This window comes from Hesperophylax consimilis, chromosome 6, assembly GCF_061612785.1.
Source record: "Hesperophylax consimilis isolate HC1 chromosome 6, BYU_Hcon_1.0, whole genome shotgun sequence".
Taxonomy (NCBI): Eukaryota; Metazoa; Arthropoda; class Insecta; order Trichoptera; family Limnephilidae; genus Hesperophylax; species Hesperophylax consimilis.
Genome location: NC_142841.1, coordinates 18,492,495 through 18,511,424, shown reverse-complemented (window position 1 = coordinate 18,511,424; position 18,930 = coordinate 18,492,495). Strand labels below are relative to the sequence as shown.

At 33.8% G+C, this 18,930-nt stretch overlaps 1 protein-coding gene across 6 annotated transcripts in view; it reads left to right on the top strand.

Moving 5' to 3' along the window:
* The window catches only part of LOC149423011 (uncharacterized), a 508,308-nt gene that overhangs the window by 217,070 nt on the left and 272,308 nt on the right, over positions 1 to 18,930 (top strand). The window contains exon 1 of one of the 6 annotated variants that reach the window (XM_089632427.1): positions 10,427 to 10,450. The exons of the other annotated variants lie outside the window; for them this stretch is intronic. The gene's annotated coding sequence lies outside the window, so the exon portion shown is untranslated. Of the gene's footprint in view, positions 1 to 10,426; positions 10,451 to 18,930 lie in introns of those variants that run through there. 6 annotated transcript variants of the gene reach the window in all.

The following is an 18,930-nucleotide window of genomic DNA, read 5'->3' as shown; positions in this document are numbered from 1 at the left end:
GTCTATCTTTCAGCTAAATCGGTTGTCGGGAAGTCACTTCCGAGCTTCCAAATCATTCATACATTCATTCAAGAAAACAAAAGTGAAATTTAAATAGATGTATTTAAAAAGTCCAGCAAGGCTGAGAACATATATATGAAGCCTTTCTTCATGCGCATCGACCCTGTTTCTGCACAGCCTGTAATGTGATCCCAGAGGATGATGTTACTACTCGCCCTTCCACTGTCACCCCACTGACTCCCACTTTCCACCTACTGGCCTCCCCCCACCCCCACATGCCCACCAGCACTTGCACCAGTCACTCAAGCACCGTCTGGAGAGTGGCAAGTTGATATGAAAGCAGAACAAGTGATATTAGCGCTAGATCACCGATGCAGTGGACTCCATTCGACATCTGATGCGGAAACACCTCATTTAAGGGGAGGGAGTATTTGCACTGTATGAAATGGACACGTGGAGAGTCCTCAATTAATTCGTGATTTCGCATTTCGTACATTTCTGAAATGGGTTGACGAAATAATTTATTCTAGTAGTATATTAAAAAGCCGTATTCATTATGCTGTGTGGAATGACCACTATCTTAAAAAAACACACATTTTAATTAAAAACTCTTTTTTGGCAATTATTATACATTTTTCCTTGTAATATATTATTTTTTTTATTTTACCTTAATTCATAACGACATTCATCAATATGCCTAAGCTGATAATGATTTTGTAAAAAAATGTGAAATTTATTTCTGGTACCTAACTGAAAATAAACTAAAATCGTTCACTTGCACTTCTAGCACTTACCTGACCATATGCATTTGTAAATTCATTAATAATTGTGTGACAAAAGCAACGAATTTATTTATAAGTTATTCAACATTTTTTAGCAATTTTATTCTAATTTTTGCACACCCATTCAAAACGAAGCTTTATTATACCATTGTAAAATGATAAAATAAATAAATAAATGAATAAAATAAAATAAATTAAAATTTATTATACCATTTACCACCATAAAATAAAAATAATACCTACACGTAACACACAAAACCAATATAAACACACATCACTCACAAACACACAAGATTATATATTAAATGTATTATTTTATCTTATATTGTAGATTGTATATGGATTATATTTTCATATTATAAAATGAAGGCCTCAGCACGGGCAAGCCACCCAGTGAGGCCAACATTACTGGAAAACTTTGAAATGTAAAAAAAATATTGTACCAAATAAAAAAAATAAAAATTGTTGAATAAAAACGAAAGACATAGAATGTGAAGAAATTAAGACAATGGAGGTAGTAGGTATTTTATCTTGTTTGAAAATGTGCTCTTTATTCCTCTTTATTTTCATTCATCGGAATCTGTTGTTGAACTTTTCTATAATGCCATTTCAACTCCATACAATTCTTTAAAAAAACTACTTACATATAACTTTAAAAAAAAAAACTTTTTGCGAGCTTTTCTACAGAGTGCCAAATTGCCACCACTTGGCAAGTGCATTGGGTAGGTACTTACCCCATCACATCGCTTGTCTCCCGCTGTTAATTACCCAGTGAAAGGGAAAGTGGGCTTGTCATATGTCGGCCCATACATGCTCGTTCCTCGTCATATAACAACTAGGTATATGTGTATATTATACAGCATGCTCCACGGTTTTACTATGTATAGGAATTGCCCACGCTTTGCGCAGTGATGGAGCTTGCAGAAGAGGTTTTAAAAATAAGTGAGTATGAAGAGATTGAAGTTTTGATCGCGGTTTGTCAAGTTTTTACATAATTTAAGCTTTGTGTTTTCAGGCAGAAAAAACAAAAAAAAATCCTTTGCAATGAAACTTGAAAAAACATGTTGATGCGTATTGATTACTTTTGATAAAATATTGCAGCAAATCATTGAATATGGATTTATTTTATTTTCGACTCGGTTTGATTGAAAGTAGTTAAAAAATCTATGGTTTTTGCGGAAAATTGATTTCCGTTGCAGAATTTCCTATTTTTTACAAGCTTTCGCATCCAGAATTCTCAGAATGAAGAAAATTAAATACCTATTTACTTTATATTCCAGTGAGCGTCTGTCATGTTCATATTAAATGGTTTGCTTACAAAGCGAATTTCAAGAAAATAAATTAACTTCATATCATTACATAACATCTGTAATATTTCGAAGAGAAAATAAATTAACTTCTTTTATAAAAAAAATGCTCATTCTTTTAATGGAATCAATCTACATGTAAAGTGCGGTACAGCTTGACACATATAACGTTGTAGGCGACCAAAAGAGCAACGAACGAATTAACAAACTGCTTTCTATTCTATTGATTATTTTGTATCCACAAAAGCTACCTAACTGTAGTAAACCTTGTCAAACTGTTGGTACATCCGTATTAAAAAAATCATATTTTCAATGAATTAACTTCCCCTTAAGTATTTATTTTAAGGAACTAACTTCAATGAACTGTTTTATCATCGCTTTATCTTCTCGTATAAATTAGTACGTGTTTGGTTTGAAATTTATTCACAGAACTTTGCTCCACCACTGATTTTTTTGTGCATTTCCCAAACAATGGTACAAGCACTCCATTGTAATTCATACCTATTCGTGTCTTTACGCGAATAAATATCTTTAGGAACGTATCTAACCACCTAAGTACCTATCTAGACTGCATTATAATGACATATATGAATGAACAAGGAAAGCATAGTAGGTAGATAGGTACCTACCCATTTGCGATATGTATTGCAAGGAATGCTTTTCATCAAATAAGTGAGGGGAGATGCGTATTATGAGAAATGAATTAAGTACTCGGTCTACATTTCAATTAGGGTAAGTACCTAACTATCGGGACGATAGAACTTACGTGGAACTAAATTTTAGCAAAATATTCAACCGGTTTTAAAATAAGTAAATAGGTATTTATTTCGAATCATTATTTAATAAATACAATGTTTCGGAACCCGATCAATAATAATGCTCATCCCCAATTCAAATAATCAAAAATGTATTCATCGGGTAACTGACTAAATTGTTATGTTTCATATGATTCGATCGGATTGAATATAAAAAAAATTAATACAATTTTTTTACCTCGTAACATTTTAGAACTACTTCTATGAGTGCCAGTTTTTATTATACTTCAAATAAAATTGTGATCGGATTTCAGTAATGGGTTTTATTAAACCAATCATTCGTTGACCTAGTTTTTTCAATTATTCCGTTTGCTTCAGAGCTTTAAATTAATTTGATTATAGACTTAATCCTATAATAATAATTGAATCCTGCTAAAAATAATTTGCATTATTTTTTAACAAAAACTTCCATCCATTTATTATGGATGAAAAAAATAATTAAATAAAAAAAAATGTTTTTTTCCTCTTTGTACTTATTTGCCTATACTTTTCTACTTTTAAATTCGTTAACTTTCATTATCCTGACGAAGAAGCCATTATTATTAATTAAAAGTGGTGTATACGCAGTATTTCATTTTCATATAATTAAAATGACTCCACAAAGTAATTAACTACAATTGGACTATTGAAGAAAATGAATACTTTAATACTACATGTTGGAATTTTTGTTTATTTTAAAATAAATCATTTTCCATTATTTATTTGATTTTCCATTATTAGTTTTACATGAACACGTGTTCATGCACCTGCTGCTGACTTGATAATGTATAACGACGAAATACGAAAATATTAGGGTTTTTATAAACACGACATCATTATAATACAATCGTATTTTACTAAAAGTTTATCAGGAAACTTATTGATTCATTCTTTAAGGGCCTGCAATCCCGTTTTTAACCGGATTACTGATACTTTGAAGAGATTCTTAATTAATTAGCAATGCTCATTTTTCTCCGTGTACGAATGAATTTTAGTACTATATGAGTGAGCATTATAATATTATATGTGAAATATAATATGCAGGGTGTCCAGGGGTAAAGTGCGCTAACTTCGGGAGGTGATTAAAAAATATATAGCTTTTTAGAAATTCCAATGCTTATTTTCCCCTGCAAAATATTTTTCAATTAATAAATAAATAATAAAATATTATTACAATAAAATACATGAATTTTTTGATATTTTTTTAATAGAAAGACAAACATTCCCGGGTTACGAATAACCTGACAATATTTGAAAATCTCCCACTACCACCACAGTAAACGGAAAAAGTTACGTCTGTTGTGATGGAGGACTTGCAAGCCAAACCCAAACGTGATGCCAACTCAGCCACTGACCTGTTTGAAACCACTACTACTCGTATTACAAGTTCGAGTGGTACAACCCATTAAATATTATATGAAGCCTAAAAACAAGTAGTAAAACCTGACGGCTACAGATAGATCGTAATACTCGTAATTTCGAGCGCATATTGAATTCCATCCATTTCCATGTGTTTTTTGGTCCGATCTTCACCTCAGTGGTAGCCATTTACATCCCAGTGTGTACTTAATGTTCTCGTTTTGCCGAGAGGCGCTTTCAATGGGACCCCCGTCGGCTCCCGTGACTTTTATAAGCCCAATAGGTTTTGCATATTAATCATAATATCCGCCCAGATCGGATAAGGGACTTAGCAAATATCCAGCGGGGTCGGGCGGAAGCGGTCCGTTTGATTCCTACCCCTTAATCGGGCAAAGCGCTTTTTTCTGCGCCAAGTCGAATAATTCACAAAGGGTTGTTTCGGTGCGGGAGCTTTTTTAGATTGGTGATAAGCTCCGTGATGAATGACGCTTTCGGCACATAGGAATGTGAAGGAATGCCGCCCGATTCAATTGTTTGCTAATATTAACCGGTTCATGAGTTTGGTTTACTGAGTCAATAGTCAATTTTAAGAGAATCGTCAATTTCTTGTACGTTTTTAGACAACTTGTATCGTCTATTCCTGCAACTCATAGATTTCAGAGTACCTACTCGAGCAACTTAGCAAAATATATTATTCTGCAACAATAACTTTAGTACCAACTATCACATACATGCACCTATTTCTTGCTTTCACACACTTGGGAACAAATTCACCTAAAATATCGACATATTTAATATAAGTTTGCCTGTGTTCAAAAGATACCTGAGTGACATTTTTGTGTGGCATATTTAAAGAACGATTGCGTATATTTGTAGTTTTGTTGTAGATATGTTGTGAATTTAAAAAAATTGTTATTTTTGTGTTGATGTTTTAAAAATAAAAACCTTCTGTTTTCACTGTATTATGCAGTAAATTATGTAAAATATGTATAATGTTAAAGCCCATCAGGGCGTTTAAGTTAACAAATAAAAATGGATTTGTTTTTAAGATGTAGGTATTACTAATTTAACCCCTTGGCCTTGGAGGTCGTGGGTTCGAAATGAGACGTTAGCAATATGAATTTTTATCTGTTATTTCATATAAGTTAATAATATTTTTTTAAATTATGGTCTCCTCTTATTAGAGAAAATCTGTTTTATCAACCCTCTCAGTATTGCGCTGGAGGGACCAAGGTTGATAAGCTAAATGTGTAGGTTGAAATGGCTATAGCTATGGGTACTTGCCAACTTTTTTAGTCCCCATAATATTTCCAAATGTGGACACCATAGTTCCGCTTGGTCCAGATATAATTTCTCACCGAAGTTTTAGAACCGTTTTTCCGTGAAAACTCAATTTTAGCGAGTTTTTTGGAGCTGGAAGCAAACATGCAATCTGGTAGGTGTATTTAACTAGCACATTACACTTTCCAATTTATAGGAATACAGAACTTGCGTATTTTATTTAGAGCACGGTTTGCACCGTTCAAAATTTGCAAACATTCTAATTGTGTAAAATAGGTTTCCGCTTAACGATAAACCGCTTTCGCATATTTCGTTTGAACTGCAAACTCCGGTTCAAATGCAACTGCGCTAAAATGCAATCGCACAGAAATGCAACTGCAACTGCGACTGCTGGAGTCGTGAAATAAATGCATTTTATCCCGGTGTTGCAATAACAGCACCGCACACGAGGTGACTTGTAGAATTATAGAAGAAAGGGGAACGTTGTATGAGGATTTATCCCCGGCTTAACCGAATGGAGCTACCAGTCACAGTGCGCACAGGGCGCACTGAAAAAATAGTCACCAACTATTAAATAAACAATCGATTGTTTTTTTTTGATTTCGAAAAGGTATATTTTTCTCTTAGTATCTAACCTAACCTAACTTTTTCACTTGTTCTCATGAACCTCCACAAAAATTACTTTAATTTTTGTTTTTAAAAATAATGAAAATGTTTAAAAAATAAATAATATAAAACGATTTTTTTTGTAAGATCTCGTAAAAGTTGCGTAAAAGTGATCTAGATGGTTTTGATTGAAAGGTATTGTTCGTCGTTTTTGCAGCGTGATTCTAATAATTATGCTTCTATCTTTTTAAGTTTTCATCTAATCCTAATAAACAGTATTTCCACTTATATTTTATTATAAAATTGAGGTAGGCACTTCGTGATGGACACCGCACAGGCACGCACGGCACGCACGGCACGCACGGCACGCACGGCACACCGTGTGGAACCTTAGTTTTATATGACGGGCAGTAACAACAGTTATACCTATCTAGCGCTGTATTTTTAGATTGCCACAGTATAACTCAGTGAAATTGACGGACTCAGTATTCCACTGCGAAGCCTAGCCAAGGTAAGATAAGGGGATTTGGGGGTTATGTGGAAAATTATTAGGGCATTCCAGATATTATTCTTTATTTACACTTTTATGCTCGGGCTTGAAAAACACGGGGGATATTTTTTAATTCTCAGAGAATTCAGAGAAGTGACTGTATGTCATTAGAAAATAATTTACATTTGCTTACCTACGTAGGCCGGGTTGTTTAACCCTTTTGACGTGATTTAACCAAATTTATATAATGTAAAAACTTGAATGGTAGCAGAAGTCGGGGACGCCCGAGGAAGACATGGCACGATCAAGTGAATCAGATACTCGAGTCGGGCCATGTCAAGAGTCAGAATAATAGAAGAGTATGTATGAGACGATGTATGAATGTGAATGAGGCAAGGAGTGTGTGCCAAGACCGAGTTGTTTGGCGGTCCGTCCTCTCTGCCTACCCCTGCGGGGAAACGGCGTGATGGTTAGTTAGTTAGTTAGTTAGTTAAAAACTTCATATTTTGTGCACCGTTTTAATATTAAAAAAATATTTTTAACGGTTCAGAGTTCAAATATGAAATTTTCGCTGCAATGTAATATTCATTTGATTTAACCACGAGTAAAAGTTTAAACAACCCGTCTTTACTATGATTGAGTCGGAACACAGGAAAACTTTACACGATCAGGCTAATCAAATTCTTATATCAAGTCGTGTAAAATGTGAAGGGTCAGAATAACAAGGTCAGTTATGTGACTGGGGAAATTTGTAACTTGCTCGCGTGAATGTAAACAGTCATAATGTTTAACTTTGTAACTTGCTCACGTGGATGTAAGCAGGCATAATGTTTAACTCTGTAATTTGCTCACGTGGATGTAAGCAGTCATAATGTTTAAAACTGTAACTTGCTCACGTGGATGTAAGCAGTCATAATGTTTAACTCTGTAACTTGCTCACGTGGATGTAAGCAGTCATAATGTTTAACTATGTAACTTGCTCATGTGGATGTAAGCAGGCATAATGTTTTACTTTGTAATTTGCTCACGTGGATGTAAGCAGTCTTAATGTTTAACTCTGTAGCTTGCTCATGTGGATGTAAGCAGTCATAATGTTTAACTCTGTAATTAGCTAACGTGGATGTAAGCAGTCAAAATGTTAAACTCTGTAGCTTGCTCATGTGGATGTAAGCAGTCTTAATGTTTAACTCTGTAGCTTGCTCATGTGTATGTAAGCAGTCATAGTGGATGTAAGCAGTCATAATGTTTAACTCTGTAACTTGCTCACGTGGATGTAAGCAGTCATAATGTTTAACTATGTAACTTGCTCATGTGGATGTAAGCAGGCATAATGTTTTACTTTGTAATTTGCTCATGTGGATGTAAGCAGTCATAATGTTTAAATCTGTAATTAGCTAACGTGGATGTAAGCAGTCAAAATGTTAAACTCTGTAGCTTGCTCATGTGGATGTAAGCAGTCATAATGTTTAACTCTGTAATTAGCTCACGTGGATGTAAGCAGTCATAATGTTTAACTCTGTAACTTGCTCATGTGGATGTAAGCAGTCTTAATGTTTAACTCTGTAGCTTGCTCATGTGGATGTAAGCAGTCATAATGTTTAACTCTGTAGCTTGCTCATGTGGATGTAAGCAGTCATAATGTTTAACTCTGTAGTTTGCTCATGTGGATGAAAGCAGTCATAATGTTTAACTCTATATTTAAAGGTTACGGCTTTAATGCAATTAACAAGAAATGTTTCCCCATTCACTCAGATTGTCATACTTGTATGAAATAATAATGGTTCTTATACCGAGTGGTATCGAACTTACGGAAAATACGGCAATTTAAAATAATACTACGTATACTGATAGAGCTGCTGTAGAATAATTGCACACAGCCTATTAAGAAAACAATAAAAGCAACTCTCTAACACAACAAAACAATGTATACCTACAGGTATACAACTACCAGATGCTAAAGCAGCATATTAAAAGGAAAAAGAAATTTTATGATAAGAAAAATCTGCGACACCGAACCAGTTCATTTGATTAAATCTGTAACATGTAATTTAAATAGGTCTAAAGTACAGTGCTTTCATTTCCTGTCCAACCCGGATATTGAATTTCCCTACTGGAGCAAAACCCACGTTTATTTAACGTGGAAAAATGGCGATGCAGTGAACATTTTCTACGGTGGTTGCATTTAATTTCATTCGAAATAATGGAGCTACGCTCTGAGTTGGCCATGACTTGAATTAGGAAGTGACCTTGCTTTAAAAGGCTCCCGTAGCTTCAATCAGAGTTTCAAGAAATAATTTAATTCAAGTGGCTTGCATTTTGCAAAGAGGGTAAAAGCACTATCTCGAATTCATTAAAGCATTCGATCAAACAGATATTAATGTTCTAAATGAAAAAAAGTTTATATATAGAAATAATGTTAATATCATCTAGCATACTAAGGTTGTCTGTTCTGTGCGCTTGTTAGTCCTGCGTGAAAGCCTCAAATTTGCCTTGAATTTAAGTGTCAATTTTCCAAAATTGGAGTTGAATGTGTGAATAATTTAGATATGTGGTAAAGATCAGACCATGTGATTTTTCACTGGTCTGCGCTAGTGCTAACTATTTATTAAAATTAAGTTGTCAGGAAATAATTAATTGAAATGTAATAATTCTGCTTCTTTTCTCGCGTCTGTATACTTTAATAAATTTATTTATTATTTTTTATAATAAATAAATTTATTAAAACAATATTCAAAATAAAGTTGCACCGTTTAAAAATAACAAAAATCTTAGACAAACGTCAATATTTCCTACTCCTAAATGTAAAAAAAAAACAGAAGGAAAGTTCAACAGTTCAACCATGGTTATCTCGAAGTTAAATTTTTTAACTCGTTACCAGAAAAAATAGAAACATGAATGCAAATAGAAAAGAATTCAAAAGGCACCTTAAAAAGTATTCCGAACACTTGAACTTAATCATATCAAATTTAAACCAATATAACAACACCCCCCATACACACAAGCCCTACTTATTTATTGGGGTACATCAAATACTAATATTATGTAATTAATAACTGTATTATATTGTGTAAAGTAATTCGTGTATCTTTTTTTTATTAATAAAAAAAATCCCTCAAATAAATATTTTGCAGTGGTTACTGTGTTCTGGGTATTGCTTCCTCTGATTTAATTTGTGTGTTCTTTATGTTTTTTTTCCAATAAGTTATTGATCGGTTCATGTTTTATGAAACATCTAAGTAATGAATTGGATAACAGGCGGATTGGGCCTTTAATCCCAGCTGAAAAGAGTGTTTCTGCATCCATTCTTTCCGTCCAATTCTGGCTAGGTAGCTACCTATCTACATCAGTGGGGTTGTTTTTTTTATCATAGAATTTAGAATTACTTGAATAAGAAAGTGAAGGAATGTTTGAATGTTTTTGCTGAAGAATAGAAGATTGGGGGGCTCTTGTGGGGTACTAAGCACCCCCTCGCCGTTATAAAAGTGTGCAAATCACCCGAACAGGATTAAAGTTAAGTGCATTGACATTAATTGGATTCCGCGGTCTCTCATTCCTTATTCACGGCTTTTGTTTGGATCGAAGCGATGCTGCGTTGCAAATAGAATGATGCAAAATTTACTATGAAAAGCTCTGCTAAGATCTTTTCTGTTAGTAAGTAGCTTACATTGAATGTACTTAGTTTGTGAATTTTGTGTTGGTTAATGATTTGTCTTTAGTATTTGATCATAAAATATTAATAATGGTTTTATTTTCTTTTGTTTCAGGTATGAAACTTTTTATTAAGTTATAACATGAGCCGAACATTTACGACGTAGCTGATATTAATGGTTGGTAAGTTAAATAACGTTACTTATATAACTTTGTTATTTAAAGTTATTTCAGCGATGACTATTTTGATTATATATTTTTCTACTTTGATGGTTTCCGAAGACTAGTTTTCACCTGATATTGCTTCATCGTTAAAGGGATGACCAACAAAATAAAAATTATGCCAACAGTGTTATCGCTTTATATCTTGCTTCGACACACTTTTCAAATTAATAATATTCTCCCTTACTGCCTTATTAAGCTCAACCCAAACTATGATTGTATAGACTTATAGAGCACCAAAAAAAATATAGAAAATCTCACTAAAAATCTCTCGTACGGTAATTTCTGGCGCTATGAAGCTTTCGTATATTTTTAAAGGGTTCATCTTAACTCCATATTTTTCAATAAGAACACCGAGTGTTCAAACCCGTGCGAAGTCATTTGGTAACCACTAGTGATATACGAAACGTGTTTATTGTAATAAAAAGGGATATTATTTCTTATTTCTGACTCATTTTACTACCTTTTTGGCCTTATTTTAGCAGCAGGGGTTTGATTCCGGATAACAGGGATGATAAAATGAATATTCGGTTCTTAAAGGCGTTTTACCGCGGAATTTTATGTTTTAGATATAACACGATTTTCGCATCGCGGCATCTGATTATTGCGCCTGTTTATTTTATATTATAGTTATGTGCATCGTAAAGAGTGGTGTTAGCTACGGATTATTATATTATAAGCCCAGGATGTTTCTCTCCGGAGCCGGTGATTCTAGATTATATTAGACATTCTTTCGCAAATCTTTTACACATTTCTTATTAAATGGGTTGCTAAATAACCGGTACGTGTTTTATAAAAGATATGGTATATCGGGGGTGCTAAAACTTTATTTCTTTGCGAGAATTACAGTATATTTACAGTACAGTATATCTCCATAAAATAACAATGTTCACTAAAACTAATGCAAAATTAAAAATTAAGATTTGCAGATGTAGCTTTTAAAGATCTTATAAATTTTAAAATCGTAAGGCGAGGTAGGTATTCAAATATTTTTCACAATTCTTAATTGTTCGTAAAGAAAAATAGATTTAGAATTTTTTTTATAGTAACTCAGTAGAATCCAGATAATTAAGCTAATTTAGTAATTAACTTGTCTCTTCTCACTTTATTTATATGATTTATTGCTGATGTTTTTTTTTAATTTTCCAAATTATTAGTAATCCCGTTAAAAACGGGACTGCAAGCCGTTGACCGATAAAGTGTAAATTTATAATAATGTTCATCCATCTGCGTTTGTCTTAATAACATATCGTGAAGAAATGCAAAAGCGTTATGCTACGTATGTACACTTGTTTGGAAATCGTGACAAAACGATAGTATTTTACTTAAAGTTTATCAGGATACCTATCAATTCATTCGTTAATGGCCTACAATAAGTTTTTTCCGTGTACTTTCAACCGTATAATAGATTTATCAGTCATATATACATATACTTGAACAATCTTATAAATAGATGTTGCGCATCGATTAAATGAGTTATGCTTTTTATACTAGTTTTACTGAAAATTGGGGATGTTTTTTGAAACCGCCTTTCACAATCGAGTCTTTTGTATTGTAGTATTCGGGCCGCATGGCCAGTTGATTGTAGCTATTTAATAAGCGAACAAAGAAAATAAAATCAGATTGTCTCTCTTGTCGGTACAGGGATGCTGATGGGGCAGATATTCCCTCGTTCCCCCTGCTCCCCTAGTGGGTATACTAGGTCTTCTTACTTCTTACCCCCTGTCCCTTAACATTTCACCCCCAAAGCTTGGGAACTATAAAATAATCCCTAGAGTTCAGGGAAAGGTATCGAACAGCTCGATAAAGGTGGTTTCGCCGACTAACGAAAATGTTTTTAAAAATAATTATTAATAAACGAATATAATTTTTTTCCTTCATCTTATTCATTAGTAGATGACGTCATAATCAAAAATACTAATTTAGTTTTGTCGGCACGTCCTTTGTAACTCTGGTTCAATGAACTAAAATTTGCTTTTAATTTAAGTGTTATTTTCAAAATTGGAACTGATTGTTTAAAGAATTCAGTCAAACGCTAAAGTTAAAGTCTTTAATGGTATCTGTGCATTCTGCATAATTCTAGTTCAATGAACTCAAATTTACTCTGAAAGTGTCATTTTCAAACGTGCAACTGGTTTGTCAAGAATTCAGTCTGTCCTGTGATTTTTCGCTGGTCTACACTAGTACAATAATAATTATTGTTTTTTTAAATTGAAACACTTTTACATCATTTCCATTAATTTATTTAGTGAAGTAAATAAGAAATGAAGAAGGTTAAATAATTGGGCAAAGTTATTTTTGCTTGTTAAATTATTATTATTAAAAAAAAATGGTAAAATTTGGTAGGCAGTGGAATTATGGCATCCGAAATTGGGGTAGGTTGTGAGGTCGAATGAAGTAGGAAGAAGAAAGAGGCGGAAAAAGGAAGCTTGGAACTTACTAAAACACGGCTAAAGCCATTTTCAGCAATGTTAAATTTCGGTTCTGAATGATTGTTCTTCAACAGGGCTATACTGAGAGTATATACCAATAGTTGGTATGTATTTAATGTTTACCTGCATTGATCATATTCAGATCGTACCTATAGATTATTTCTACTGAAAGCTTAGATATTACCTGTTTTAGATACATTATAGTGTATGATATTGAATTATTATTAATTAAACATATTTTTACTTCTAATTAGGAATTTTTCGAAAGCCTTACTGTGGCATTGTTGATCATGGACCAATATTGAAAAACACACATTGAGAAAAATGAGCATTGTTAATTAATTAAGAATCTCTTCACATCATACGTAATCCGGTTAAAACCGCGATTGAAGACCCTTAACGAATAAATTGATAGGTTTCCTGATAAACTCTTAGTAACATACAAATATACAGTCACAATGTCGGAACACGTGTTCATAATGCTAATATTTTCACATTTTGTCAATATATATTATTCAGGCAACACGTATTCCGATGTATTAGGAATTTACTAACAGTTTATCAGGAAACGGCCTGCAATCCCGTTTTTAACCGGATTATCAATAATTCGAAGTCATTCTTAATAAATTAGCAATACTTAATTTTCTTCATATTTGAACAGTAAAAATGAATGCATAAGTAAACACAATTTCTAAAGGGTTAAGGGCTCCAATTTGGGAAATATTTCCAGATTTTTATTTTACGCGTTACTATTATGAACTTTTTCATTCACGTAATTGCATTTATTTTTTATAAAGGGTTTCGGGTGTTTGCACGTTTTTTAACTCGTGCTCAGCCGACCGTATGACTCAAAAAGTTTAATTAATTTAAATTAAACATTCGCAGTGCTCTAATTACTGTAATATCATTAGATTTTTTTTAATGAATTCCCAGTGGAAAAGTTTCAATATGCCGTTTCAATTTGTCGTCAATTGACGGTCAACTTGAATTTAATTAGGAAAATGGACAATTATAAAGCAGCTTACATGTACGTGGAAAACATCCAATAATACAAATACACACCAATTACTGACTCCCACGTTACAGCTACCTGAAAGTAATAATATTATACATTAAAAATATATCATTAGACATAATATATTATGATTACATGACTAAATTTCACTTCATGTTACCAATTTAACACTGCTAGTATTGTACTCAGACGGAACTACACATTGAAGTAATTACATATGGAAAAAATCGCATATTATTATTATTGTTATTATTTATTGGATAATTTGTATAGCGCCGCTTTTGTGAGATATCACCTCAGGGGCGCTTTACAGTTGATACAGGTATTACAAAAAATATAAATATTACAAAAATAGAATGAAGTTAAGTTAAGTAAAATGAAGTATAGGAACAGGTGACACGAAGATACAAGATGGAGACTCTGCAGCAAGAATCCTAGGTGGTGAACAAACTGGGCCAGCTGCTGCAGCGAGAGAGTCCACCAACAGTGCCAGCACGAGGTTCGTCATCCGTCCAGGTATGTGTCTGCTGCTAATAAAGCGCTGATACACTATCCTCTCACAGATACCAAACCTTGGCAGCACCGCTGTGACGTTCTACGAAGATAGAAGATGAAGATTCTGCAGCAAGAATCCTAGGTGGTGAAGGAACTGGACCAGCTGCTGCAGCAAGAGAGTCCACCGCGTCCAACAACGGCGTCCAGGTATGTATCTGCTGCTAATAATAAAGCGCTGACACCTCACATAGATAAGAGACCCTGGCAGCACCGACAGCATATGGAGAGAAGACTTAGTTATTGTTTTTATTATTTGAAATTTATTTACCACGCACTTAGGACATTCTTATTAATAACAAGTTCAAAATGTTTTTTTACCTGTAACTTTAGTAGATCAAATTTAAGTAGGTGTAATTCAGTCCGTGTGTAATTCTGGCAGTTTAATACTGATACGTGAAATTCACGTTTGTGTAATTTTATCTTGACGCTTACGGTCTCACTAAAACACGTGGTGAAAATTTTATTCAATTGATTAACGACCGTGTGTGTGAAAACCTTACTAATTGAAACATATAATAGAAACCGACATTAAAAGAGAGATAAGAAGCCTGAACGCAGTTGGCGCTAACAAAAAATTGTCAAAAGAAGCGAAGCTAGCAGTCCACAATGGAGTGCTGGTACCTACCCTGATGTACGGAAATGAGGCATAGAACTGACAGAGAAAGGATGAAAGTAGACTGAATGCTGAAATGAGATCTCTGAGGCGTATGCGTGGTAAAACCATGTATGATTGTGTGAGAAATGTGGAAATCCGCAAAGAGTGCAAAGCTGATGTAAGCGTCATGAGTAAGATTATGAAAGGGACGCTTAGATGGTTTGGGCATTTAGAGCGAATGACCTAAGAAAAGAGTATAAGGAGAATATATGATGCAAATGTGAATGGTAGCAGAAGTCGGGGAGGCCCGAGGAAAACATGGCGCGACCAAGTGAATCAGATATTTGAGTCGGGTCATATCAAGAGTCAGAATGATAAAAGAGTACCTATGTATGAGACGATGTATAAATGTGAATAAAGCAAGGAGTGTGTGCCAAGACTGAGTTGTTTGGCGGTCCGTTCTCTCTGCCTACCCCTGCGTGGAAACGGCGTGATGGTTAGTTAGTTAGCAATTAGTGCAATTTCACGTACAAGAACACATAAAAAAGTGAATGGAAAGATACATAAGATATATATACATTGCTTGTACTATTTTGTATTGTACTGTATATTATCTCCATGTATAGTTGTATATTATATATTTGTACACTGCCCTTGTGGTGATTTTGCACAAAAACGGCGCTATACAAATCATCCAAATATTATTATTATTTTCCAGTAACAGGGGGTAGTTTTTCTGTTGTGTTCTCATCGAATTTTCAAGGTATTTTAAATGTTCAATATATTACTTCATTTTGAAGATTTTGTAAATACAAATACCATTTAAGAAACTATATAAATTACCAATTAGATTTTGCATCTACAACCAACGAACAAGATTGAATACTGGGCATGTTTTTTATTATTATTTTTTTTTATTTGATCACGAAACCAATAACAAATAATACCAACGATTAAATAAATATGATAACAAAACTCTATTTAGATTAGGCACCTAATCTGATTTGTTAAATATTTAAATTTTAAAATAACATAATAAATGTATTACGTAACAACTTTTATTATTCACATATAAATTATTAAATCAAGAAAAACACGGATTATGTTTTTTAACTGTGAAGACTTTTAATATTAACGAAATAAAAAAACTAAGTCCTCAAAAGACAAAGTACACTATTATAAGGTGATTTAAAACAATCCTGTGTTTGTTGTTCAGTTTTGATAAATTCATTGGGTAAGTAGGTATCTATGTATAAAAATAAAAATATTTCTTTTCTAATACTGGCTTTTTAACATGATAGTTTATGCATACAATACACGATCTTACCACCAACCATTAATAATGCAATCACCAACCTTCCACGTTAGACATTCTAATATCCTAAAAAGGATACGAATCGCTATAATCCCGGTTAATCCGTCAGAAGCGTCGCGCCGATGATGAAATAGCCGAGTGTTGCAAATGGCTCTTTGTGTACGTAGGCACTGTATTGCCCCACATTTCTCCGATATAAAAGAACCACCCTTCTGGAATTTTCTTTTAATAAACCTTCACCTCTCGTATCCCCCTTTCCCCTTTCTTTAGCTACTGTGCTTTGATGCCCCTGCATTCTCCGCCCAAATCGATTGCTATATTGTTGTTTTGAAACAACTTTTAAAAGTATTTCAATATACATATTCCAAGTTTCTGATCGGCCGCGATGAGGGTGTGCAAGTGTATTGGTATATATTAGTCTGCGCGTTTATAAAAATTCAAAACTAGACTGATTCTTTTCTTATTCACATTGAAGTGGAAGTTTTTCGATAAAACTCGATATAAATAAATATTAACCTTACTTGTATAATGTGTATTTTATGCCTGGATTTCTTAACCATTGCCATTTTGCGGACCAATTATTCACACGTAAAATGAAACCAATTTTCCATATTCCGTTCTTCGTGTAATCACGTGCATTTATATCATTCGTTTTTATTAAACGGTCCGCTTTTCTGCATTCGTTTTTTTTTAACATTATAATTTGTAGTTACCACCATATGAGTTTCATTACCATATTTTTAACATACAGAACTTTGAAAACTAAAACTTCTTCTGACAGTTAAATAGGTATCAAAATAAAATTAAAAAACGTTTCTCGTGATATTAGTATGCGATGCGAGCACTAAAAGCGTTACCAAGAATTTCCTTAAAGAAAAATCTGTTAATATTTCCCGACCTCAGAGCTTACTGTTCAAGTGGGTTTGCCGCTTTCGTGTAATATCTACATCTCAATCAACAATATTTTAAAATTCACTGTACCATGAAAATAGTTTTATAACATTATAATGAAAGATCTTCAAACAATGAACAAGTTTTACGAAGTAGTACAGTATTTTTGTTTGCTGGAACTATCGCCTTATCTAACTCGGCCGCTGGGCATCTTTCGTATTGTTTTATTGCGTGTAACAAAGGCGAGCCGTATAACAATGAGAATAAAGCACCCGTTTTGTATGGCACTGACTTAATTATTGTCCCGGATTAGTGTTCAGCCATTAAGCTGGCTGCGGGTTGAGTCAGCCAATAGGAAGTACTTAAGACTCTGGATCAGTAGACTACGTCTGGCTTCAAACTAAATTGTCCTAAGTCCCACAACCCCTTGGTTTCTACTGTAGTACTACTATTCTACCGTACTAGTCCTCTACTGTACTAGTGCACTGGCTTCCCCCTTCTTACTAACTACTTACTACATGGCGTTTCTCTTGCCAAGTGTTTAGAGACGTTACCTCCGCCGTTCTAGGTTAACCTATTCCTCTTTTATATATTACTGTGTGCTGCTTCTTCCTTCCTTCTTCTTTTTCCTCTTCATTATTAATGAGATTCTTTACTTACCATTAGCCCGTATCTGCTGCAATATGTAGAGTAGATATTACTTACATCCATTACGCTCTGTAATGTGAATCAACTTTATCTGCTTCCAAATGGGTGGAACTTTTACTCGTAAGGAGCAGCACACATAGCAGCAGCAGCCAAAACATTACTCTCTTACCCAAATATCATGTACATCAGTTTTGAATTTCCTTTGTTTGGCGACTGCTAAGTTAAGCATGTCGAATTGTATATTAGTTATCTTTTAAAGACGTAATTACAATGAACTATTTTGTCTAGCGTCTTTTGTAATTCAATATCACCCGATAAGAAATAAAGTATAACATCTATAAATCCCAAGAAGGTCGTATATTTTTTTTGTTTTAAATTTAATTTGTTAAATTCTATTTATCTTTCTGAAATCAAATGCGAGGTTTCTTTTGCTGATATGCGAGTCTTTGGAAGACGAAATAACTGTTTCTAGTATGTTTACTCAGACCAATGATCTAAGACTCTAAGCATTGCCCTGGTGAAAGATCACCGTTATGAAAAAATGAGCAATCTCCCAAATTAGTTCAAAGTTTCCGCGTTTTAAAGTTATATTTTTTGATAAGTTATAAACAACGACTAATGAAAGATGGCCCGAAACACGCATTAAGACGCTAAACTAATCTCCCTCGTGGAACCCTTGGTGCCTTAGTCCACTTAATGACCATTTAGTCCTGCTAAGATTCCTTTCAGTATCGTCAGTAATTTTGCATTCCGACTTCATCCATTAAATTAGTGTTTACAGCACATTAGTCATTTCCCGATCCCGAGGGAAGTGAATAAAGCATGAGCGAAGTTTTGTTTCGCATTTAGACACTTTGGGTAATTACAGAGGTTGACCATGCACGCTTTTAATTACCTAACTCAGACTAAACTTATTCTTAATGGAGACACAAAAAGTTTTACAAGCATATTTCACATACACGGAGAAAAATAAGAAATCCCGTTTTTAAC